Genomic DNA, 26529 nt, shown 5'->3' on the forward strand with positions numbered 1-26529 from the left:
TATCACACCAGATTATCACATGGTGTCTCAGCACGAAGAACTGTCGCAACGGTGCATACTCAGGGAGAACACTTATACCTTGAAGTTTAGTAAGGGGTCATCTTATAATGCTACCGCCGTACTAAGAAAAATAAGATACATAAAAGATAAACATCACATGCAATCAAAATATGTGACATGATATGGCCATCATCATCTTGTGCTTATGATCTCCATCTCCAATGTACTATCATGAACTCCATCGTCACCGGCATAACACCATGATCTCCATCATCTTGATCTCTATCAACGTGTCATCACATGGTGGTCTCGCCAACTATTGCTTTTGCAACTATTGCTATCGCATAGCGATAAAGTAAAGCATTTATATGGCGGTTGCATCTTATGCAATAAAGAGACAACCATAAGGCTCTTGCCAGTTGCCGATAACTTTAACAAAACATGAGCATCAAATAGAGCAAACTATATCACATCATGTCTTGACCATATTCACATCACAACATGCCCTGCAAAAACAAGTTAGACGTCCTCTACTTTGTTGTTGCAAGTTTTACGTGGCTGCTACGGGCTTCTAGCAAGAACCGTTCCTACCTACGCATCAAAACCACAATGATTTTTTTGTCAAGTGTGATATTTTAACCTTCAACAAGGACCGGGCGTAGTCAAACTCGATTCAACTAAAGTTGGAGCAACAGACACCCGCTAGCCACGTGTGTGCAAAGCACGTCGGTAGAACCAGTCTCATGAACGCGGTCATGTAATGTTGGTCCGGGCCGCTTCATCCAACAATACCGCCGAATCAAAGTAAGGCATTCCTGGTAAGAAGTATGACTATTATCGCCCACAACTCTTTGTGTTCTACTCATCCATATAGCATCTACGCATAGACCTTGCTTTGATATCACTGTTGGGGAACGCGGTAAATTCAAAAAACATTCCTACGATCATGCAAGATCTATCTAGCTGATGCATAGCAATGAGAGGGCAGAGTGTGTCCATGTACCCTCGTAGACCGAAAGCGGAAGCATTTCAATAACGCGGTTGATGTAGTCGAACTTCTTCGTGATCCAATCGATCAAGTACTGAACGCATGGCACCTCCACGTTCAGCATACGTTCCGCTCGATGACATCACTCGTACTCTTGATCCAGTTGAGGCCGTGGGAGAGTTTCGTCAGCACGAGGTCGTGGCCACGATGATGATGAAGTTACCGGCGCAGGGCTTCACCTAAGCATTACGATGATATGACCGAGGTGTGTAACTGTGGAGGGGGGACCGCACACGGCTAGAAGATAAACTTGTATGTCCTTGTGGTGCTCCCCTCCCCCGTATATAAAGGAGGGAGGGAGGAGGCCGCCGGCCTAGGGGGCGTGCCAAGCATAGGGAGTCCTACGAGGACTCCCAAGTCCTAGTAGGATTCCCTTTCCTATTCGGAGTAGGAGAGAAGGAAAGAGAGGAAGAGGGAGAAGGAAAGGGGGGCTGCGCCCCCAACCCTTGCCCAATCCAGTTTAGGAAGGGGGAGGCGCAGGCCACCTCTTGGCCCTTCTCCCCTCTCTCCACTTAAAGCCTAGTAAGGCCCATGACTTCTCCCGGCGAATTCCTGTAACTCTCCGGTACTCCAAAAAATACCAGAATCACTTGGAACATTTCCGATGTCCGAATATAGCCTTCCAATATATCGATCTTTACCTCTCAACCATTTCGAGACTCCTCGTCATGTCCGTGATCTCGTCCGGGACTCCAAACAAGCTTCGGTCATTAAATCACATAAACTCATAATACAAATCGTCATCGAACGTTAAGCGTGCGGACCCTGCTCGTTCGAGAACTATGTAGACATGACCGAGACATATCTCCTGCTAATAACCAATAGCGGAACCTGGATGCTCATATTGGCTCCCACATATTCTACGAAGATCTCTATCGGTCAAACCGCATAACAACATACGTTGTTCCGTTTGTCATCGATATGTTACTTGCCCGAGATTGGATCGTCGGTATCATCATACCTAGTTCAATCTCGTTACTAGCAAGTCTTTTTACTCGTTCCGTAATGCATCATCCCACAACTAACTCATTAGTCACATTGCTTGCAAGGCTTATAGTGATGTGCATTACCGAGAGCCTAGAGATACCTCTCCAATACAACAAACACCTTCAGAGACACCAGTAGAGTACCTTTATAATCACCCAGTTACGTTGTGAAGTTTGATAGCACACAAGGTGTTCCTCCGGTACTCAGGAGTTGCATAATCTCGTAGTCTCAGGAGCATGTATTAGTCATGAAGAAAGCAGTAGCAATGAAACTGTAATGATCACAATGCTAAGCTAACGAATGGGTCTTGTCCATCACATCATTCTCCTAATGATGTGATCCCATTCATCAAATGACAACACATGTCTATGGTTAGGAAACATAACCATCTTTGATAAACGAGATAGTCAAGTAGAGGCATACTAGGGACACAAGTCTATGTAAGCACACATGTACTAAGTTTCTGGTTAATACAATTCTAGCATGAATAATAAACATTTACCATGATATAGGGAAATCTTTACCTAATAATAAAGCAAATTGGGTTTCTTTCATCCGTCATGGCATTTTTCAGAAAAGTCCCTCTATTTCAGATAATTCAACACGCAGTCCTGGTTTAAGTTAAAATGAAACGTTATTTTTGTATTTTACACAAAAGTCCCTGTCTTTTCTTGAAATCAACCCACCGTATGGATTTAATTCACACCCGAACTGTTATTTTACATTTTTTGAAACCCCCCCTGATGTTTTAGGTAATTCATCCGCGGATCATATTTAAGTCAAACAAATGCTTTTTAAAATCATCCATATCTTTTAAACCATAACTCCGATTTGAACATGTTATATATGAAATTTGATTAGAAAAATATGTAGAATATGAATATGAGATTATTTTTACATGTTCAATATTTTTAAATATTATTTTGTAATATATTCGAGTCAAACCAAATGATTTTCTAAATTATCTGTATCTTTTAAACTGTAACTTCGATTTTAACATATTATATATGAAATTTTATTAGAAAAATGTGTGGAATCTAAATATGATGTTAATTTTACCTGTTAAATATTTTTAAAATAGTGTTATGGAAGCAAACTTATAATTTATAGTGCAATTCGTTTTTTTATACCGGTGGCAATCCGGATTGAAAATAAACACCCCACTATGTGTTTGACTTGAGATTAAGCATATTGACCCTGGATTGCAATTCGTTTTTTTATACCGGGGAAGTTTGAAATATTTTTTCAAAATTTCATCACACTCGTGAACATGAACAAAGTCCTAGACATCAATAAGGTTTAATAGGATTGATATGATAGATATATCAACAAGTTCCTGTTAAGTGAGCCAAGAGAGGATGGGTGACCTTCCGAGAAGTTTGACCACAAAGTGCGATTTGACTTGAGATTAAGCATATTGACCCGAGATTAAGCCATAGTGACCCGAGATTAAGAAAAAATTGAAAACAAAATCTGAAAAAAAATTGAAAAAAAATTGAAAAAAAAATTCTGAACAAAAGTTTTAGAAAATTTTTTAGTAATGGCGCACTTCTATGTGGTGCGCCATTACTAGTAATGGCGCACTTCTAGGCATAGTAATGGCGCACCAAATGTGCGCCATTAGTATTAGTTACTAGTGGCGTGATGATAGTGGCGCACCTGTAGTGCGCCATTAATGGCCAAAATAGGTGCGCCACTAATTAGCCTTTTCCTAGTAGTGCTGGGTCTATTTCCCAGACTGTGCACACGCACGAGAACAAGATTATGACACCAGGCCATGCGACAGTACAGGAGACCAAGATCTTCGAAGGACCAACATGCAGATCAAGAGGACCAAGGTTAAGCCAAAGAAGCAAGATACCACCAAGTGGAAAACCTCCCTTGCCAGGCAGACGAGCTCGGCAAGGGTGGGGTCGCCCCAGAAGAGAACATCCCAGATGTCCCGGCAGGGCCTGCTGGGACTCACGGAGGCAAAACCACCTCACCAACCACTCCGCCATGACCCACGTCATCAATGAGTGTGGTGTGAAGACGCAAACTGATTAAGTGGCAGCCCTTTGGCACATGGCAGCCTCTTTCTACAAGAAATACCTACAGACGGCACCCGTCCAGCGACGTGTCAAGCAAGTAGGCGTGAAGCTGGACAAATAGCCCAGCAAGGCTTGCTGGGCAAGAAACAATGTGATGTTAAGCAGCACAATTAATGCGCCCTGTCAGCCTAAAGAGTTAGGTATGATATCACTATTTGTTATCTTATTAGTGCATAATGACTGATTTGCCATTGTGGTGACCCCTTAATCTATAAAAGGAGGTTCGTGGTGACCGTAGAAATGGGTTGGGAGGTTTGAAGATTGGATACCCACAAACTCATACGCGCGTAGCCACCACCGCCCATAGGCAACCCCTGCCGAGCATGTGTACTACACTCCGCCACCATTCTTCCACCATAAACACACCAAAGCAGGAGTAGGGTTTTATGCCCCATGGTGGCTCGAACCTGGGTGAAATTGCCCATGTGATTTCTGTCGTGTTGCTCCACATTCTTCTTCTCTTTGTGCAACATGACATCCCCCCTACTGAACCAGCAAGGGACCCCTGGTCCCATAGGTGTCCATGGTTTCCCGCGAAAGTGACGCATCACCACAGATTGATGTCGTGAAGCATTCCGCATGCGTTGAAGGGGCAAGGCTGGCCTTCGTGAAGGCCATGTTTCATTGGCCGAAGATCAAGCCGATGGATATGGCCACTGGTCCTCCGGCCGTTGGAAAGAAGCACCGCCGCCCTGAACTATATTTTGCCCAGGATATGGATGGCGCTGGGGCGATAGAAGGCCAGTGTTCCAAGGATGTATTATTGAGTGATTGTATTGAATTGTCAACTGAAACTTTTGCTTTATAATGCTCCTCGCTTATATACTATGGTTTTTCTTTATTTTGACTCATGTGCGGCCATTTATTATTCTGAAAGTTACCAGTCCTCGGCTTCAGCCCCCAAGTAAATTGTACGAGGGGTGTCTCGCCTCTGCACTGTTACCCTTAGTCGACGTCTCGGTGCTCGAAGGCGGTAGCACGCGAGAGGGACTAGGCAATCGGACTATTCGGCTTTATTTCTTTCACTTAGCCATAGGAGCTTGAAGGTGGGAGCTAGTGGCTAGCCCCCTTGTGTTTTGTGATTTTCGTGGGGGCCGAAGCATGCCCGAGTAATCACATGGTTTGTGCTAGGACGAACCCTGCGTATGACATGGATGAATCGCCAATGATTTGTTAGTTTAACACTTGTCATCGGATCACTGACCAGTTCTCTCTTACTATGATGGTCAGTTTTCAGCTTTCTCCCCTGAGGTGCTTAACTGGACTAGCCAGAAATACAATCATAGGGGTTCTCCCTTTACCTTCTTAGCCAAACATGCGGAATGTAAGAAGGCAAGCACAGGAGCCGGGCAACCCAACTATTGACCCACGACATAGTTCAGAACTAATGCATATATATAGTGCAATATCCGAGATGTCGAACACTCAATGAAAAGTGGTGCCGACATAATATGTAGAGATGATGGGAAAATCAGGCCTTTGTTCAATTAACCTATTTGTATTTATTACACAATGTGTGCATGCCCAACTGTTCGAAGAGCGGGAAAAAGGAGAAAAGAAAGAGAGAAGGCTTGATAATGCGAATGCCCGAACACCGTGAAAGATGTTTTTATTTTCCATAAGCTCTGGTTGTCTATCAATACAATTCGAACTGCTGAGGCATTTTTAATAATGAAGAAAATTTACAGAGAAAGGTTTACACAGGGCCTTGATGTACGGGTCGAAGCCTCAACTGTGCCCTGCTGCACTTCTACGTCTTTCCTTCAATGGGGTGGAGGGGAGTGAATTGCACATCCATTTAGAACGTCGCATGCTGGCGAGGGGTGTCTTCAATAGGGCCCTTGAGATGTAGCCTTGCCGTCATAGCTTGATGCTGAGCGATTCTGGAGTCCTGCCCGTTGTCGTCCATGGACGCGGTGATCCTATAGTTCGGTTGAGCCGAACACCTGGTGTTATAAGCCTCCACAGCCTCCCATGGTAGCTTGAGCTCGAAAGGTGTGCTGACAAGGCACGTAAAGTGCGGTCAGGGCGGGCGTGCCGAGGGGAGCGTATCCCTATTTGTTGCGTACGCAGGGGGTTCCCCTGACGAGGATCAGGGTTGAGCCTGCTACATCTTGAGCTTGCATTGGTTTTCTACTGAAGAGGAAAGGGTGATGCAGCAAAGTAGCGTAAGTATTTCCCTCAGTTTTGAGAACCAAGGTATAAATGCAATAGGAGACAATGCACAAGTCACCGAATACCTGCACAAACAATCAAAAACTTGCACCCAATGCGATAAAGGGGTTGTCAATCCCTTCACGATCACTTGCAAAAGTGAGATCTAATATAGATAGATAAACAGTAAAGTAAATATTTTTGGTATTTTTGGTTTATAGATCGGAAAGTTAAATATTGCAAAATAGTAGGTCGGAAACTAGCAAGATGTAAACGAGATTCAATATAATGGAAAAGAGACCCGGGCCCATAGGTCCCTCATGATAGCAAATATTACGGTGGGTTAACAAATTACTACCAAGCAATTGATAGAAGATCGCATAGTTATGACGATATCTAAGGCAATGGTTGCTAGCTCTTGAGCACTGCGTTGGTTTTCCCTTGAATAGGAAAGTGTGATGCATCAAAGTAGCATAAGTATTTCCCTCAGTTTTTGAGAACCAAGGTATCAATCCAGTAGGAGGCTCCACGCAAGTCCCTCGTACCTACACAAACAACAAGAACCTCGCAACCAACGCGATAAAGGGATTGTCAACCTGATAGATATAATAAGATAAGATAAATATTTTTGGTATTTTTGTGATATAGATTGAAAAGTAAAGATTGCAAATTAAGTATATCGGAAACTTATATGATAAAAGATAGACTCGGGGGCCATAGATTTCACTAGTGGATTCTCTCAAGATAGAATGAATATTACGGTGGGTGAACAAATTACTGTCGAGCTATTGATAGAAAAGTGCATAGTTATGAGAATATCTAGGAATGATCATGTATATAGGCATCACATCTGCGACAAGTAGACCGACTCCTGCCTGCTACTACTATTACGACACACCAACCGCTATCCAGCATGCATCTAGAGTATTAAGTTCATAAGAACAGAGTAATGCATTAAGAAAGATGACATGATGCAGAGGGATAAACTCAAGTAATATGATATAAACCCCATATTTTTATCCTCGATGGCAACAATACAATACGGTACCGGCGAAAGTTGTGCAGCACTAGAGAGGCTACCAATGGTGGAAGGGTGAGAGTGTGTAAAATCCATGGACTCAACATTAGTCATAAATAACTCACTTACTTATTGCAAAAATCTCAAGTCATCAAAACCAAGCACTACGCGCATACTCCTAGGGGAAGAGTTGGTAGGAGTTAACTATTAGACGATCCCGGCCTCCACACAAAGTATGACAATCAAAGAGATACCTCATGCTTCAAATTTGTTACACAACGGTTACCATACGTGCATGCTACGGGACTCACAAACCTCAACACGAATATTTCTCAAATTCACAATTACTCCACTAGCGTAACTCTAATATCACCATCTTCATATCTCAAAACAATCATAAGGAATCAAACTTCTCATAGTATTCAATGCACTTTATATAAACGTTTTTATTATATCCATCTTGGATGCCCATCACATTAGGACTAGTTTTAAAACCCAAGAAAATTACCATGCTATTCTATAAGACTCTCAAAATAATATAAGTGAAGCATGAGAGTTCAACAATTTCTATAAAATAAAGCCACCGCCGTGCTCTAAAAATATATAAGTGAAGCACTAGAGCAATATTGCCTAGCTCAAAAGATATAAGTGAAGCACATGGAGTATTCTAATATATTACTATTCATGCGTGTCTCTCCCAAAAGGTGTTTATAGCAAGGATGATTGTGGTAAACTAAAAAGCAAAGACTCAAATATACAAGACGTTCCAAGGAAAACACATATCATGTGGTGAATAAAAATATAGCCTCAAGTAAAGTTACTGATTGACGAGGACGAAAGAGGGGATGCCTTATGGGGCATCCCCAAGCTTAGGGTTTTGGTTGTCCTTGAATATTACCTTGGGGTGCCTTGGTCATCCCCAAGATCATGCTCTTGCCACTCCTTATTCCATAGTCCATCAAATCCTTAGCCAAAACTTGAAAACTTCATAACGCAAAACTTCATAACGCAAATCTCATGAGCTCCGTTAGTATAAGAAAATAAATCACCACTTTAAGGTACTGTTGAAAACTCATTCTTTATTTATATTGGTATGATATATACTGTATTCCAACTTCTCCATGGTTCATACCCACCAATACTACCCATAGATATCAAAATAAGCAAACAACACGCGAAAAACAGAATCTGTCAAAAACATAACTGTCTGTAGTAATCTTTAACTCTTGAATACTTCTGTAACTCCAAAAATTCAGAAATAAATTGGTGGACGTGGGGAATTTTGCTATTAATCTTCTGCAAAAAGAATCAACCCAAAATCTATCTTCAATTAAAAACGAAAAATAATCTCCTGAGTGCAAAAGTTTCTGTTTTTCAGCAAGATAAAGTCAACTTTCACCCAAGTCTTCCCAAAGGTTCTACTTGGCAAAAAAACTAATTAAAACTTAAAACTACATCTAACCAGAGGCTAGATGCATTATTTATTACTAAACAGGAGCAAAAGAAAAGAACAAAAATAAGATTGGGTTGCCTCCCAACAAGCGCTATCGTTTGACACCCCTAGCTAGGCGTAAAAACACAAATAGATCTAGGTATCAATACTAGAGAAAACCTTACTAGTGGCGCTGGTTTTTTACATACCAGTAGCGGGGGCACCCGCGCTACTGCTAGGGTGCTACAACTATTACTTAATAGTAGAGCGTTTCTAAACAAGCGTTGCAGCTAAGATTCTTAGTAGTAGCGCATGTTTCTCTACCAACGCTACTACTATCATCATGTAGTAGTAGCGCCCTATTTTCTCCCCAATCTACAACTAGGCAAATAGAAATAATAAAAAAAATGTCAGATGCAATATTCATGGAAATCAAGACAAGTCCAGTGCAAATAAACTAAGTTCACAGAACCATCTCACAAACATTAGTGACTAAGTTCACAGAACCATCTCACAAACATTAATGACAATACCACATTTAATATAACCACACAATCTCACAAACCCATATATAGTAGTCAACAATTCATGGATAAATCATAGTTGATAAGTCTACTAGGTAGTCATAGGAGCATATATATAGTTCAGCAACCACACGCAAGCATATGTAGTTCTAGATGATATCGATGACGACCATCATCCTCAAGCCTAGGCGGTGGGTGTGCCTGATAGTAATTAGGATTGCCTGTCAAATATGAATATTCTTGCCGACGAGGAAGCTCTTCCACCGAACCGAGTTGAAGTGTGTGCGACCGTCCATGTCCACGCCGTACGCACATGTGGTGACGGAGCCCCTCGCGGTAAGGCGTATTCTAGTAGAGCCTTCTTCATCAGGCTTGATACCACAACTCTCAAATAGGCTCTTTGGCAATCTATGAATAAGAAAAACATATCAATTAATAAATAGCCTCACACATTCTACACTATCAAAAGACAGTACTAAGTTTCTGCTAAGCATGAATTCTACTAATAAGTATATTTGGATTCTACACTATTATCAGTTCTTTGGATTCTACACGAAGCATATATATCATCGGATTCACTAAGAATATAGATCATCGGATTCACTAAGCATATAAGATTCACTAAGCATATATATCATCGGACTCTATACTAAGTATAACAATAAAGCATATATATCATCGGATTCACTAAGCATATAGATCATCTGATTCACTAAGCATATATATCATCGGACTCTACACTAAGTATGACAATTAATAAAGCTTATTATCAAATTACTACAGTAAATGCAACATACCATGATATGCCAATCAACCATGGTACTAGTCAGGTGGGTCACAAATGGCACCCCGATGAAGTCAGCACGTGGCGGAATGATGTCCCATAGGTTTCACACATCCTCCTTGCTCAACCTCATTCTTTGAGCTACGATGGCTTCACCATCTTATGCTTTGTTGACATAAATCACGGCCATCTTGTTCATCATCTTATTCTTTGTTGACATAAATCACGGCCATCTTGGGTCTTTCTGTTCTGAAGGAGAAGCTAATCAACTCACCTTGGTGATATGCATGTGGGCGATGAAACAGACCCATCCATCTCCTCCCACCTGCGTCATATTTCGTCGTTTCTCGACCTCCATAGTGTAGAGGCCCCCAGGAGCCTCAAAGGTCACAGAGTCTCCGGTCAGCTTGTTGAATTCTGACCTCACATTGCATGGGACGATCTGTGTACAAAAAGCAAAATGATATATACAGGATGCATTAATGCCAATAACACTAAAAATAAAATAGTGGTTACTAATTTCATAAAATTTATTACCGCCGCATGAAGAAAACTAGACTCGAAGTAGATGCCGAACAGCGTGCCAGTTGCAAGGCTGCTGGTGCACCTTGACCTGCACCGTCGACATGGTGGTGGTGGTGGTGGCGCCATTTCCCTTAAACAATATCATTAAAGGATTAATGATCCAAAAAGTAAACATAAAGTTTTCAATACACATCAGGTTTTGAATAATATACACGTCACGTTCACATCATAGGGAATATACATCAGGTTCACATGGCAAACAAAATAACAACTAAATTGTAGTTTAGTTCAGAAAATAACTTAATAGTGATCATGTAACCCAAATAGAGCCTAATAATAAGATAAATGGCATATTGCCATTATTGCGCAAGGAGACAAGCAAAAGTAGTTCAATCAAGAGAGATAACCCCTCTGTAAATCCTATAACACTAGGCACCGCCGCCGCGGCCACTAAACAAAAGCCAAGGCAGGACGAGAGAGAGAACCCCTCTATAAACCCTAGAACACTAGGCACCGCCACCGCCGCCGCTGCCACTGCTCCAGGGACAACAGCCAAGGAAGAAGAAACCAAGCCTCTGCCCTTCTACTGCCCTTAATTCCCCCCTCGCTCAGGTCAGTTCACTCGCTCCCTTCTGCTGCCCTCAATCCCCTCTCCCTCCTCTACCCGCTTCCTTTTCTATCTCCTGGATTTGACTAATTTTCGCTGACCAAACTTGTGCATCTGGATTAGTTCGTCACCTAACCCCTCTCTCTACTCTCACCTAACCCCTCTCTCTACTCTCACCTAACCCCTCTCTCTACTTTCTCTACTTTTCTGTCTCTCCTGTGCAAGCGAAACATGCACTCGAGGATACAAAATTGACTAGTTATTATGTTCTTAATTCTCCTAGGCTAGGCCATATATAGCAATAGATGCACAATACAAAAAAATACACTTCCATGATGATACATGTTTGTCACTGTAGGTCGCATTTTTTTGTCATGCATGTACATCCATGATGATTTTATGACAGAATCAAGATAGTCATACCTGTGCTGTCGTAGAAGTGTTCCATGACATTACAAAAATTATCATCACGGAAGTGTCCACTTCCATGACGATCAATTGCTCATCACAGAAGTCCTTTCGTCAAGAGTGACCGACACGTGGTATCCACCGTAACGGAACACCGTTAAGATATCGGGTCCGGTTTTGGATCCAATAACCCGTTAACAGCCGCGACCATTGGGGATTTTCCACGTGTAAAATCATCATTGGCCGGAGGAAAGACGTGTCGGCTCACCATTGGGACATATGTCATCCACTCATTGGACACAAGGCGCCTATGATACATAGACACGTGGCACAGAACAGTGGCCCATTCCTTGTCAAAAGATGGCCCAATAGAGGCCCAACAAAGGCCGTCCCGTTTGACCTGGTCAAAAGGTGACGGTCCATCCCACGGAAAGCCTATTAACGGCATGTTCGCATATAGCCCATTTACAGCCCGCTAACTCACGGCCCGTTACGGCCTAACGGTATTAGGCCCATTAGCGTCATCTAGGCCGTCCAATATGATTCCAGCCCATTGTAACTTCCGGCCCATGTAAGGCCCATGATGTCTTTCGGCCCATACGAGTCCCTTCGTAACTCTTGGCCCACTAACGGCCCGTGGTGAAACCAGCCCGTAATGAACAGTGTATCGCTTTATACCCATTAGCAGCCAATTATTCCATTGGGTCCTTTCCAGCCCGAGTTACCTTTCGGCCTTCTCAGGGCCCATTTATTCTTGGGCTCATTTCCAGCTTGCGGTTACTTACAGCCCGTTACTGGCCTTTTCTGCTTGTGGGCCAAATTTAGCCCATGGATATAGTTGGCCCGTTTGTGGCCCGTTAATTTGTTGGGCTATTTTCATCGCATCATCAAATACGGCCTATTAACGGCCCGTTATGGTCAGCCCATAAAACGTATGATTTCCACTCTAGCCCGTTTACGGCCCATTAAAGGCCCGTACAAGGCCCATAGATGAGTCGGCCTGTACAAGGCCCATGGATCCTACGAGATGTAGAAGGCCCATGGATCCGATGGCCCATTGAAAGCCCATGGATCCGACGGCCCACTAAAGGCCCATGGATCCGACGGCCCATAGAAGGCCATGGATTGTCCGTCCCGTACATGGCCCATGGATCGTACGGCCCATGGAGGGCCATGGTCATTACAACGTTTGGGCGAGTTGGCCCCCGTTTGAACGATATAGCATATTCAAAAAATTATCCTACACTATACTATCACCTCTAAAAAACATACATTATACAACAAGGAGACCAAGGCATAGAAACGTAGAATAATCCTACACTACACAATAAAGAAATTACAGCCGATTATACCCACTGGGCATTATGGTTCGGCACCGGTGATAATAAAGCATACACAAACAACAAATTACATACACTGGGCAAATACAGCTCATACATCATCGACACGCGTCAACTTAACTCCATTTGAACTATAATCTCTTCAGCAAATAGGATTGGCCGGTTTAGATAGCACAAATTTCAGTCTACAAAATCTCCAATTCCTTCGTGGTTACCTTAGTGTGTTTTTTCATTCTTTTGACTCTTGCATCTAATACCTGCATGTCTAGTCTCAACTTGTTGATTGTACGTTGAGAATCATGAACACATTGTCTTTCCACCTCTAGTTGATGCTCGAGAACATCAACACATTCCAATTCCAATCCATAATCATTCGGTAACGGCCATGGCGCACTGCTCGCCGATCTTTGTGTTGATGCCACTTCATCCTGAAATGTTTCTGTAAGTACACATTGAAGGAAATATGCCCTAGAGGCAATAATAAAGTTACTATTTATTTCCTTATATCACGATAAATGTTTATTATTCATGGTAGAATTGTATTAACAAGAAACATAATACATGTGTGAATACATAGACAAACAGAGTGTCACTAGTATGCCTCTACTTGACTAGCTCGTTTATCAAAGATGGTTATGTTCCCTAGCCATGGATAAAAGAGTTGCCATTTGATTAACGGGATCACATCATTAGGAGAATGATGTGATTGACTTGACCCATTCCGTTAGCTTAGCACTTGATCGTTTAGTATGTTGCTATTTCTTTCTTCATGACTTATACATGTTCCTATGACTATGAGATTATGCAACTCCCATTTACCGGAGGAACACTTTGTGTGCTACCAAATGTCACAACGTAACTGGGTGATTATAAAGGTGCTCTACAGGTGTCTCCGAAGTTACATGTTGGGTTGGCGTATTTGGAGATTAGGATTTGTCACTCCGATTGTCGGAGAGGTATCTGTGGGGCCTCTCGGTAATGCACATCACTTAAGCCTTGCAAGCATTGCATCTAATGAGTTAGTTGTGAGATGATGAAATACGGAATGAGTAAAGAGACTTGCCGGTAACGAGATTGAACTAGGTATTGAGATACCGACGATCGAATCTCGGGCAAGTAACATACCGATGACAAAGGGAACAACGTATGTTGTTATGCGGTCTGACCGATAAAGATCTTTGTAGAATATGTGGGAGCCAATATGAGCATCCAGGTTCCGCTATTGGTTATTGACCGGAGACGTGTCTCGGTCATGTCTACATTGTTCTCGAACCCATAGGGTCCGCACGCTTAACGTTACGATGACAATTTCATTATGAGTTTATATATTTTGATGTACCGAAGGTTGTTAGGAGTCCCGGATATGATCACGGACTTGACGAGGAGTCTCGAAATGGTCGAGACGGAAAGATCGATATATTGGACGACTATATTTGGACACGGAAAATGTTCCGGGTGAGATTGGGACAATACCGGATCACCGGGAGGTTATCGGAACCCCCGGGAGGTATATGGCCCTTATTGGGCCTTAGTGGAAAGGAGGGGGAAGGAGCAAGGGAGGGGGCGTGCCTCCCCCAAGCCCAATCTGAATTGGGAGGGGGGCCGGCCCCCCCTTTCCTTCCTCCCTCCTTCCTCTTCCTTCCCTCTCCTACTTCTAATAGGAAAAGGGGGAGTCCTACTCCCGGTGGGAGTTGGACTCCCCCCCTTGGGCGCGTCACCCCTCTTGGCCGGCCCCCTCCTCCACTCCTTTATATACGGAGGAGGGGGCACCCCATAGAGAGAACAATTGATCCCTTGGATCTCTTAGCCATGTGCGGTGCCCCCCTGCACCATAGTCCACCTCGATAATACTGTAGCGGTGCTTAAGCGAAGCCCTGCGACGGTAGAACATCAAGATCGTCACCACACCATCGTGCTAACAGAACTCTTCCCCGACACTTTGTTGAATCGGAGTCCGGGGATCGTCATCGAGCTGAACGTGTGCTAGAACTCGGAGGTGCCGTAGTTTCGATGCTTGATCGGTCGGGCCGTGAAGACGTACGACTACATCAACCGCGTTGTTATAACGCTTCCTCTATCAGTCTGTCAAGACCCCGATTCTATGCCACACCGATCTAGCATGTAACACCTCATATCACTTTGCGGCCTCACGCACGGTATTCCCACGGGTGTCGCCTTACCATGCCCGGGACCGTTTGCGCCTTTTGGCACACGTATACGATAGTGTCGCTGGCATCCATATGACAAAGAACCCGGGCTGACATGGCTAGTCGTGAACCCAAAGTGGCACTAACTTACAGGGACATGCATACATGACCCAACATCGAACATGTCGGTCATCAGCGAGTGAATCCGGGCTGTAGCAACTGGGCTAGCAGGACTTCGGTAAACCGGGCTGTAGCAGGCTAACAGGACTCCGGTAGACACCGCGTGACATTTCCCCGAAGGGACAGACACAGGAATGAAGAAGGACACATGCCGGCCAGCCTAAGTGTTCCGGAGCAGTAGCAAGCTACCAGGGCTCAGTGGAAGCACTAGGAGACATTTCCTGGTAAGAGAGGCTACTAAGAATAAACAACTAGATAGTCAGATCCCACACATAGCAATACACATTACACGTACGCATAACATGCAAGTATGTGCTGTACAACATGGCATCACAGCATAACTCAACAACTCATATAGATAAAGGCTCAGAAGAGCCATCATAACATTTATTACAAATAGGTGTCACATGACCCAACAGTTAGAGCAAACAAGCAACAAGCGGAAGCATTACATGTCTGAGTACAGACATCTACAAATGAAAAAGGCTAAAGAGCCTGACTATCTACAACATCCGATCAAGATCATAGCTAAGGTACAAACTACTCGTCGAAGTCCACGAGAACACTAGAAAGACCGAAGTCTCCGCTGCAAAAACATAAATAAAGCAACATGAGTACAAAGGTACTCAGCAAGACTTACATCAGATCCTATCATACATGCATTTGTATCAAGAAGGTAATGTGGGGTTTAGTTGCAGCAAGCCAGCTTTGACTCAGTGGCTATCCTATTCTACGACTACGAGAAACTCTTGATGTGAGACAACGTACACGAGTCCACTAATCACCACACAATACACTACTATGGATTCATCCCCGTCTCCCTACGAGAAGGCCATCGGTAGTACTCACACTTGTCTTGAGCATTTTATAGTATCCACTTCAAGTTGTCTATGTACCATGTAAGCATCCAAGAAGTCCATAACGGCGGACCCGGCTATTCGAATATATCATGTTAACCCTGCAGGGGTGTACTTCTTCACACACGCTCTCGCCACTTACCGCCATGTACACGTCATGTAACTCGGCAACCTTCAAGCGGAATCCTGGCGAGGGTGTCGGCCACGACCTGACTAACCACACAAGACTCTAGTCCAGGTTTATCGCCTATTCGGGTTCCATCCGCAAAGAGATCCGGACGGGGTTTCGCTCACGGCCCCAAACGATGTGTGCAGGGTTCCCGAGCCCACCATCCGGGTGCCACTCGGTACACCAGGCCACGTGTGCCTAGTCTGTCCCAAGCCCACCCCGTCGGGTGGCACTTGGTAGAAAAATAGCACTACCTGCAAACACCAGGAACTAGTTGCGACTCCTGGACAGAGATCAAGTGGGTTAATAAGTCGAGAGGGGCACTTAAGCATTCCAATGCGTGGTAGTAGCTAGTCATTGGACAACATACACAGAACTCAGTGCTTAAGGACGGTTCTAGTGAGACAACCCACCATGTACTCCTACATGGCCTCTCACCGCTACCTTTAACAAATCGTGTTCACACACTTCACTCTCAGCATCAGAACATACAACACTACACTCCAATTCATTCCCAATGAATCAGACCTGACACAACTCTAAGCAATAGCAGGCATAGCAGGGTAGGAACACAACATGGCTCAATCAACTCCTACACACGCTAGTGGGTTTCAACTATTTACTGTGGCAATGACAGGTCATGCAGAGGAATGGGTTCAACTACCGCAGCACAAAGTAGCAATTGAATCGTCGTTGTCCTAATGCAATAAATGAGAGCAGGAGCGAGAGAGTAGGATTGTATCGGAATGAACAAGGGGGTTTGCTTGCCTGGTAGATCAACAAGGGGCACTGCTCCTCAGACAGGTACTCTGGAACACTCTCCGGAGCAGGACCTATCGAGAAGGAACAGTGTCGACAATCAATACACAAGCATATGCAACAATATGATGCATGAACATGGCATGTAGATGTGATGCTGTTTGAGCTAATGCAGCTAGCAATCATTTGGTTGAAGTTCATTTGAACCAAGAGTTCAAATGCAACTCCAAATTAACTCTTTATAAATGCCATTTACATGTTTTCTCTTATACAGTAGGTATAAGTTGGTTTGTCATGCATGAAACTAGTACAGATGGAAAGATTGCATTTTTGTGATAATTTTTCATATATAAATTATTTCAATCTGAGTTACGGTTGAATTTCTATGATTTTTTGAAGTTTAAATCATTTTCTGGAATTTTCTGAGTTATTTTAAATCCAGAAAATGGATAACTGCGTCAGCATGACGATAGCACGACGTCAGCAGGTCAACCAGGGTTGACCAGGGTCAAACCTGACGTGTGGGGTCCACACGTCAGTGTCTAAGGGTTAATCGGGGGTTTTATACTAATATAGTTAAAATATTAGGGCGCGGGGGACCACTGTCAATGTCGGGTTAGTTAGATGGTGATTAGCCTTAAGCTAATCACCTGACCCACGGGGCCCACCTGATGGGCCGGCGAGGTCAAAGGGTCAAAACTCATCGGCGTTAAGCCGCCGGCAAGGCCCGAGACGGCGGGGCACCGCGGAAATCGCCCACAGGGCTCCGTTTGGCGCGCGAAGCACAGCTACGGGATGTGGACGCTCGTCCGCATCCAACCGTGGTGGTGGCTCGGCCGGGGAGTGGCTGGAGTGGCGCCGGCGACGAGCTCGGCGGCGGCTGAAGCTTGGCCGGGGTTGGGTTCGGCGCTACGGTGCACGAGAGGGTGAGTGGGTGTGTGCGTTAGGCTCCTAGGAGCTTCCTGAGCACGGTGAGGCACTCCGTTGCGAGCGTGCGCGGCTGTGGCCACGACGGCGAGGAGCTACGGCGGCGATGGCTTCGGCCATGGTGGAGACGACGGCTATGATGCGGGAACGAGGGGGAGAAGAGAGGGGAAACGGGGAGATGCTCACGGCTGACTCGATGGGCTTGTCGGCGAGCTCTGGGATGCGCTGAAGACGGTGGGGCGGCGAAAACGATCTCCGGCGACCGGAGATGAAGACGGTGGCGAGGCAGCTCTCCAGGGCCTCCCGAGGCGCGTGGCTTGACGGGAAGGTAGCCGGCGATGTGGCGGCGCTTCTGGGCGCAGCGACAGGGCGAGGGGTGGCCGGTGGACACGGTGGTGCTCGTCGGCAGCGGCCGGCGCGTTCGGACGCGAGAGAGAAGGCGAGGGAGAGGAGAGGAGAGGACTGGGGAGAGTGAGGGAGTCCGGGGGGGCGCGTGGCGTCGTCCAGACGCATCAGCGGAGAGACAGGCAGGCATGGAGGGAGGAGGTGGCGCGGCGCAGCGGTGCGCGCGTCGGGCACGCGCCCGTCCTTCCGGCGGGAGGAAGACGACAGGGGAGGGGGGACAGGTGGGCTGGGCTGGCCAGCTGGGAAGGCCAGGCCGCACAGGAGCTGGCCGCAGGTAAGTTTTCTCCTATTTTGTTTTTCTTTTCTATTTTCTGTGATTTGTTTTGATTTAATAATACTAAATCATTTTATTTACTTATACCAATTTTTGTAGGAACTAGTGGTATTATTCCAGAGCTCCTCAACAAATGGCATAATTTTTGGACATATATTATATATATAACAAATATATATCCAATGCAAATAATTATGCATTAATTCCAAATGCCCAAATTAAATACTTATGAGCTCCTAAAAATATTGGTTTGATTTTTATCTCTGTCCAATATTTTTATAGAGCAACATGAACATTTTCTTGGACCTTTTTGGAGCAATTTTTATCTAGGTCATTTCCAGAGATGATTCTGAGGGTTTCACAAATCCTCATTTCAATTTTAAATTGAATTTAAACATGATGCACACATGACTAGCTAGCCTCGAGCATACCAGAACTAGGGATGTGACATAGTCTACGAGGGTACATGGACAACACTCTCCCCTCTCATTGCTATGCTTCACCATGATCTTGCGTGTGCGTAGGAATTTTTTTGAAATTACTACGTTCCCCAACAATGGCATCCGAGCCAGGTTTTATGCGTAGATGTCATATGCACAAGTAAAACACAAGTGAGTTGTGGGCGATATAAGTCATACTGCTTACCAGCATGTCATACTTTGGTTCGGCAGTATTGTTGGATGAAGTGGCCCGGACCGACATTACGCGTACGCTTACGCGAGACTGGTTCTACCGACGTGCTTTGCACACAGGTGGCTGGCGGGTGTCAGTTTCTCCAACTTTAGTTGAACCGAGTGTGGCTACGCCCGGTCCTTGCGAAGGTTAAAACAACACCAACTTGACAAAACTATCGTTGTGGTTTCGATGCGTAGGTAAGAACGACTCATGCTAAGCCCGTAGCAGCCACGTAAAACTTGCAACAACAAAGTAGAGGACGTCTAACTTGTTTTTGCAGGGCATGTTGTGATGTGATATGGTCAAGACATGATGCTAAATTTTATTGTATGAGATGATCTTGTTTTGTAACAGAGTTATCAGCAATTGGCAGGAGCCATATGGTTGTCGCTTTATTGTATGCAATGCAATCGCCCTGTAATGCTTTACTTTATCACTAAGCGGTAGCGATAGTCGTAGAAGCATAAGATTGGCGAGACGACAACGATGATACGATGGAGATCAAGGTGTCGCGCCGGTGACAATGGTGATCATGACGGTGCTTCGAAGATGGATATCACAAGCACAAGATGATGATGGCCATATCATATCACTTATATTGATTGCATGTGATGTTTATCTTTTATGCATCTTATCTTGCTTTGGTTGACGGTAGCATTATAATATGATCCCTCACTAAATTATCATAGTAAAAGTGTTCTCCCTAAGTATGCACCATTGTGAAAGTTCTTCGTGCTGAGACACCACGTGATGATCGGGTGTGATAGGCTCTACGATCAAATACAACGTGTGAAAAACAGTTGGACACGCGGAATACTCAGGTTAAACTTGACGAGCCTAGCATATAACAGATATGGCCTCGGAACATGAAGACCAAAAGGTCGAGCGTGAATCATATAGTAGATATGATCAACATATTGATGTTCACCGCTGAAACTACTCCATCTCACGTGATGATCGGACATGGTGTAGTTGATATGGATCACGTAATCACTTAGAGGATTAGAGGGATGTCCATCTAAGTGGGAGTTCTTTAGTAATATGATTAATTCAACTTTAATTTATCATGAACTTAGTCCTGGTAGTATTTTGCAAATTATGTTGTAGATCAATAGCTCGCATTGTTGCTTTCATATGTTTATTTTGATATGTTCCTTGAGAAAACTGTGTTGAAAGATGTTTGTAACAATGATGCGGATTGGATCCGTGATCTGAGGTTTATCCTCATTGCCACATAGAAGAATTATGTCACTGATGCACTGCTAGGTGACAAACCTATTGTAGGAGCAGATGCAGACGTTATGAACATTTGGCTAGCTCAAAATGATGACTACTTGGTAGTTTAGTGCAGCATGCTTAAACAGCTTAGAATCGGGACTTCAAAGACGTTTTGAACGTCATGGACCATATAAGATGTTCCAGGAGTTGAAGTTAATATTTCCAGCAAATACCCGAGTTGAGAGATATGAAGTCTCCAACAAGTTCTATAGCTAAAAGATGGAGGAGAATCGCTCAACTAGTGAGCATGTGCTCAGGGGTACTTCAATCGCTTGAATCAAGTGGGATTTAATCTTCCAGATAAGATAGTGATTGACAGAATTCTCTAGTCACCATCACTAAGTTACTAGAACTTCGTGATGAACTATAATGCAAGGGATGATGAAAACGATTCCCGAGCTTTTCGTGATGTTGAAACTGACGAAGGTAGAAATCAAGAAAGAGCATCAAGTGTTGACGATTGACAAGACCACTAGTTTCAACAAAAGGGCAAAGGGAAAGAAAGGGAAACTTAAATTAGAATGGCAAACAAGTTGTCACTCCCGTGAAGAAGACCAAAGATGGACCAAAGCCTAAAACTGAGTGCTTACACTGCAAAGCAAATGGTCACTGGAAGCGGAAATGCCCTGAATATTTGGTGGATAAGAAGGATAGCAAAGTGAACACGGGTATATTTGATATGCAGGTTATTGATGTGTGCCTTACTAGTGTTTATAGTAGCCCCTGAGTATTTGATACTTGTTCGGTTGCTAAGGTTAGTAACTCGAAACAGGAGTTATAGAATAAATAGAGACTAGTTGAAGGGGAAGTGACGATGAGTATTGGAAGTAGTTCCAAGATTGATATGATCATCATCGCACACTCCCTATACTTTCGGTATTAGTGTTAAACCTAAATAAATGTTATTTGGCGTTTGCGTTGAGCATGCATATGATTTGATCATGTTTATTGCAATATGATTATTCATTTAAAATCAGAGAATAATTTTTGTTCTGTTTACATGAATAAAACCTTCAAATGGTCATACTCCCAATGTAAATAGTTTGTTGGATCTCGATCGTAGTGATACACATATTCATAATATTGATGCCAAAAGATGCAAAATTAATAATGATAGTGCAACTTATTTGTGGCACTGCCGTTTGGGTCATATCGATGTAAAGCGCATGAAGAAACTCCATAAAGATGGATTTTCGGAATTACTTGGTTATGAATCATTTGATGCTTGCGAACCGTGACTTTTGGGCAAGATGACTAAAACTCCGTTCTCCGGAACAATGGAACGAGCTACTGACTTATTGGAAATAATACATACCGATGTATGTGATCCGATCAGTGTTAAGGCTCGCGGCGTGTATCGTTATTTTCTGACCTTCACAAATGATTTGAGCAGATATGGGTATATCTACTTGATGAAACATAAGTCTGAAACATTTGAAATGTTCAAAGAATTTCAGAGTGAAGTGGAAAATCACCGTAACAAGAAAAATAAAGTTTCTACGATCTGATCGTGGAGACGAATATTTGAGTTACGGGTTTGGTCTTCATTTGAAACAATGTGAAATAGTTTCGCAACTCACGCCACCTGGAACAGCACAATGTAATGGTGTGTCCGAACGTCATAATCGTACTTTACTAGATATGGTGCGATCTATGATGTCTCTTATCGGTTTACCACTATCGTTTTCGGGTTCTGCACTAGAGACAGCTGCATTCACATTTAATAGGGCACCATCTAAATCCATCGAGATGACACCGTATGAACTATGGTTTAGTAGTAAACCTAAGCTGTCATTTTTTAAATTTTGGAGTTGTGATGCTTATATGAAAAAGGTTTTCAACCTGATAAGCTCGAACCCAAATCGAAGAAGTGCGTCTTCATAAAATACCCAAAGGAAACTGTTGGGTACACCTTCTATCACAGATCCGAAGGCAAAACATTCGTTGCTAAGAATGGATCCTTTCTAGAGAAGGAGTTTCTCTCGAAAGAAGTGAGTGGGAGGAAAGTAGAGCTTGGTAAGGTAATTTGTACCTTCTCCCAAATTGGAAAGTGTTACTATCTACTAAGCTCGACTTGTTGCGAAAGGTTTTGGACAAGTTCAAGGTGTTGAATACGATGAGATTTTCTCACTCGGATCGATGCTTAAGTATGTCTGAATCTTGTTAGCAATTGCCACATTTTATGAAATTTGGCAAATGGATGTCAAAACTACATTCCTTCATGGATTTTTTAAAGAAGAGTTGTATATGATGGAACCACAAGGTTTTCTTAATCCTAAAGGTGCTAACAAAATGTGCAAGCTCCAGCGATCGTTCAATGGACTGGTGCAAGCATCTCGGAGTTGGAATATACGCTTTGATGAGTTGATCAAAGCATATGGTTTTATACGGACTTTTGGAAAGGCCTGTATTTACAAGAAAGTGAGTGGGAGCACTACAGCCTTTCTGATAAGTATATATGAATGACATATTATTAATTTGAAATGATGTAGAATAGCTGGAAAGCATAAAGGAGTGTTCGAAAGGAGTTTTTCAAAGAAAGACCTCGGTGAAGCTGCTTACATATTGAGCATCAAGATCTATTGAGATAGATCAAGACGCTTAATAATATTTTCAATTAGTACATACCTTAAAAAGATTTTGAAGTAGTTCAAAATGGAACAGTCAAAGAAAGTGTTCTTGCCTGTGATGCAAAGGTGTGAAATTGAGTAAGACTCAAAACCCGACCATGGCATAAAATAGAAAGAAAATGAGAAGTCATTCCCTATGCCTCAGTCATAGGTTCCATAAAGTATGCTATGCTATGTACCAGACCTATTGTATACCTTGCTCTGAGTTTGGCAAAGGAATACAATTTTGATCTAAGATTAGAACACTGGACAACGGTGAAGAATATCCCTAGTGAGGACTAAGGAGATGTTTCTCGATTATGGAGGTGATAAAAGAGTTCGTTGTAAAAAGTTACATCGATGCAAGCTTTTACACCAATCCATATGACTCTAAGTCTCAATCTGGATACATATTGAAAGTGGGAGCGATTAGCTAGAGTAGCTCCATGCAGAGCATTGTAGACATAGAATATTTGCAAAATACACACGGCTCTGAATGTGACAGACCCATTGACTAAACTTCTCTTACGAGCAAAACATGATCATACCTTAGTACTCTTTGGGTGTTAATCACATAGCGATGTGAACTAGATTATTGACTCTATTAAACCATTTGGGTGTTGATCACATAACGATGTGAACTATGGGTATTAATCACCTACATATGTGAATATTGGTGTTAAATCACATGGTGATGTGAACTAGATTATTGACTCTAGTGCAAGTGGGAGAATAAAGGAAGTATGCCCTAGAGGCAATAATAAAGTTATTATTTATTTCCTTGTATCATGATAAATGGTTATTATTCATGCTAGAATTGTATTAACCGGAAACATAATACATGTGTGAATACATAGACAAACAGAGTGTCACTAGTATGCCTCTACTTGACTAGCTCGTTCATCAAAGATGGTTAGATTTCCTAGCCATGGACAAAAGAGTTGTCATTTGATTAACGGGATCACATCATTTGGATAATGATGTGATTGACTTGACCCATTCCGTTAGCTTAGCACTTGATCGTTTAGTATGTTGTTATTGCTTTGTTCATGACTTATACATGTTCCTATGACTATGAGATTTTGCAACTCCCGTTTACCGGAGGAACACTTTGTGTGCTACCAAACGTCACAACATAATTGGGTGATTATAAAGGTGCTCTACAGGTGTCTCCGAAGGTACATGTTGGGTTGGCGTATTTCGAGATTAGGATTTGTCAGTCCGATTGTCGGAGAGGTATCTCTGGGCCCTCTCAGTAATGCACATCACTTAAGCCTTGCAAGCATTGCAACTAATGATTTAGTTGTGAGATGATGTATTACAGAACGAGTAAAGAGACTTGCCGGTAATGATATTGAACTAGGTAGTGAGATACCGACGACCGAATCTCGGGCAAGTAACATACCGATGACAAAGGGAACAACGTATGTTGTTATGCGGTCTGACCGATAAAGATCTTCATAGAATATGTGGGATCCAATATGAGCATCCAGGTTCCGCTATTGGTTACTGACCAGAGACGTGCCTCGGTCATGTCTACATTGTTCTCGAACCCGTAGGGTCCGCACGCTTAACTTTACGATGACAGTTTCATTATGAGTTTATATATTTTGATGTACTGAAGGTTGTTTGGAGTCCCGGATATGATCACGGACTAGACGGGGAGTCTCGAAATGGTCGAGACATAAATATCGATATATTGGACGACTATATTTGGACACCGGAAAGATTCCGGGTGAGATTGGGACAATACCGGATCACCGGGAGGTTATCGGAACCCCCCGGGAGGTATATGGGCCTTATTGGGCCTTAGTGGAAAGAAGAGGAAAGGAGCAAGGGAGGGGGCGCCCCCCCAAGCCCAATCCGAATTGGGAGGGGGGCCGCCCCCCCCCTTTCCTTCCTCCCTCCTTCCTCTTCCTTCCCTCTCCTACTCCTAATAGGAAAAGGGGGAGTCCTACTCCCGGTGGGAGTTGGACTCCCCCCCTTGGGCGCGCCACCCCCCTTGGCCGGCCCCCTCCTCCACTCCTTTATATACGAAGGAGGGGGTCACCCCATAGAGAGAACAATTGATCCCTTGGATCTCTTAGCCGTGTGCGGTGCCCCCCTCCACCATAGTCCACCTCGATAATACTGTAGCGGTGCTTAGGCGAAGCCCTGCGACGGTAGAACATCAAGATCATCACCACGCCGTCGTGCTGACAGAACTCTTCCCCTACACTTTGCTGGATCGGAGTCCGGGGATCATCATTGAGCTGAACGTGTGCTAGAACTTAGAGGTGCCATAGTTTCGGTGCTTGATCGGTCGGGCCGTGAAGACGTACGACTACATCAACCGCGTTGTTATAACGCTTCCGCTATCGGTCTACAAGGGTACGTGGACAACACACTCCCCTCTCGTTGCTATGCTTCACCATGATATTGCGTGTGCGTAGGATTTTTTTTTAAATTACTACGTTCCCCAACACATATGACTAGGGCAAAAATATAGTTACAACAGTGAAGCGAGCAAGACACTATTTTGTACTACATGACAAAACAGGATTAACAATAATGTTACACACCATGAAGCATAAGCAGGTGATATTTTAAAAATTATAAAAAGATAGTCCGTGCAGCCTGCATACAGAAATCTCTCTTAGCTCACCAGAGGAGCATGATGTTGGGGCCCAATCCAAAACACAGACAAGTTACAAATTTAGACAGTATGTTGCATATAAGTAAGCAAGCAACTGGCCATTCTGTAGCTCAATTAAAGTCTTAGGGAGCATAATGAACAGCAGAGGGTTTCATACACACATACTACAACCAGCAAAACTATGCAATCATTAGCCTAGTATAAACTAGATTGTGAGCCTCAAGCAATAATAGTTGGTTAATAGACTTCAAAGCATCAGCCACACTTCGGCAGATTAATTAAATGGTAAGGCCTTTAATTATGTCAACTAATAGTTATATAAGTACTCAACAAAAGGCATCATTCTTTGGGCATCTCATTAACTGAGGACAAATAAAGCAATTGAAAAGAGAAAATTAACTATGCCTGAAACAAACATGGAATTGAACCATTGAGTTGCATACAGTGACTTACCTTAACAGGTTGAAGAGGCTCAACGCAGCTCCTACTTCTCTTGCAAGGCTCCTTCCTAACATCTTGTACTTGGAAATCCTCAATCTTATCTTCATTGCACCCCCTCTGCAAGGTGACACAAACTAGTTACTTGTCTCCTTGGAAGATAAATATGCATACTTTCCAGTCTGTGAACACAAAAGGATGAGATTATAACAAAACAACACCACATAATGAAACATGCCGCTTCTCTTGGACTTGCACA

This window comes from Triticum aestivum, chromosome 1B (genome assembly GCF_018294505.1).
Source record: "Triticum aestivum cultivar Chinese Spring chromosome 1B, IWGSC CS RefSeq v2.1, whole genome shotgun sequence".
Taxonomy (NCBI): domain Eukaryota; kingdom Viridiplantae; phylum Streptophyta; class Magnoliopsida; order Poales; family Poaceae; genus Triticum; species Triticum aestivum.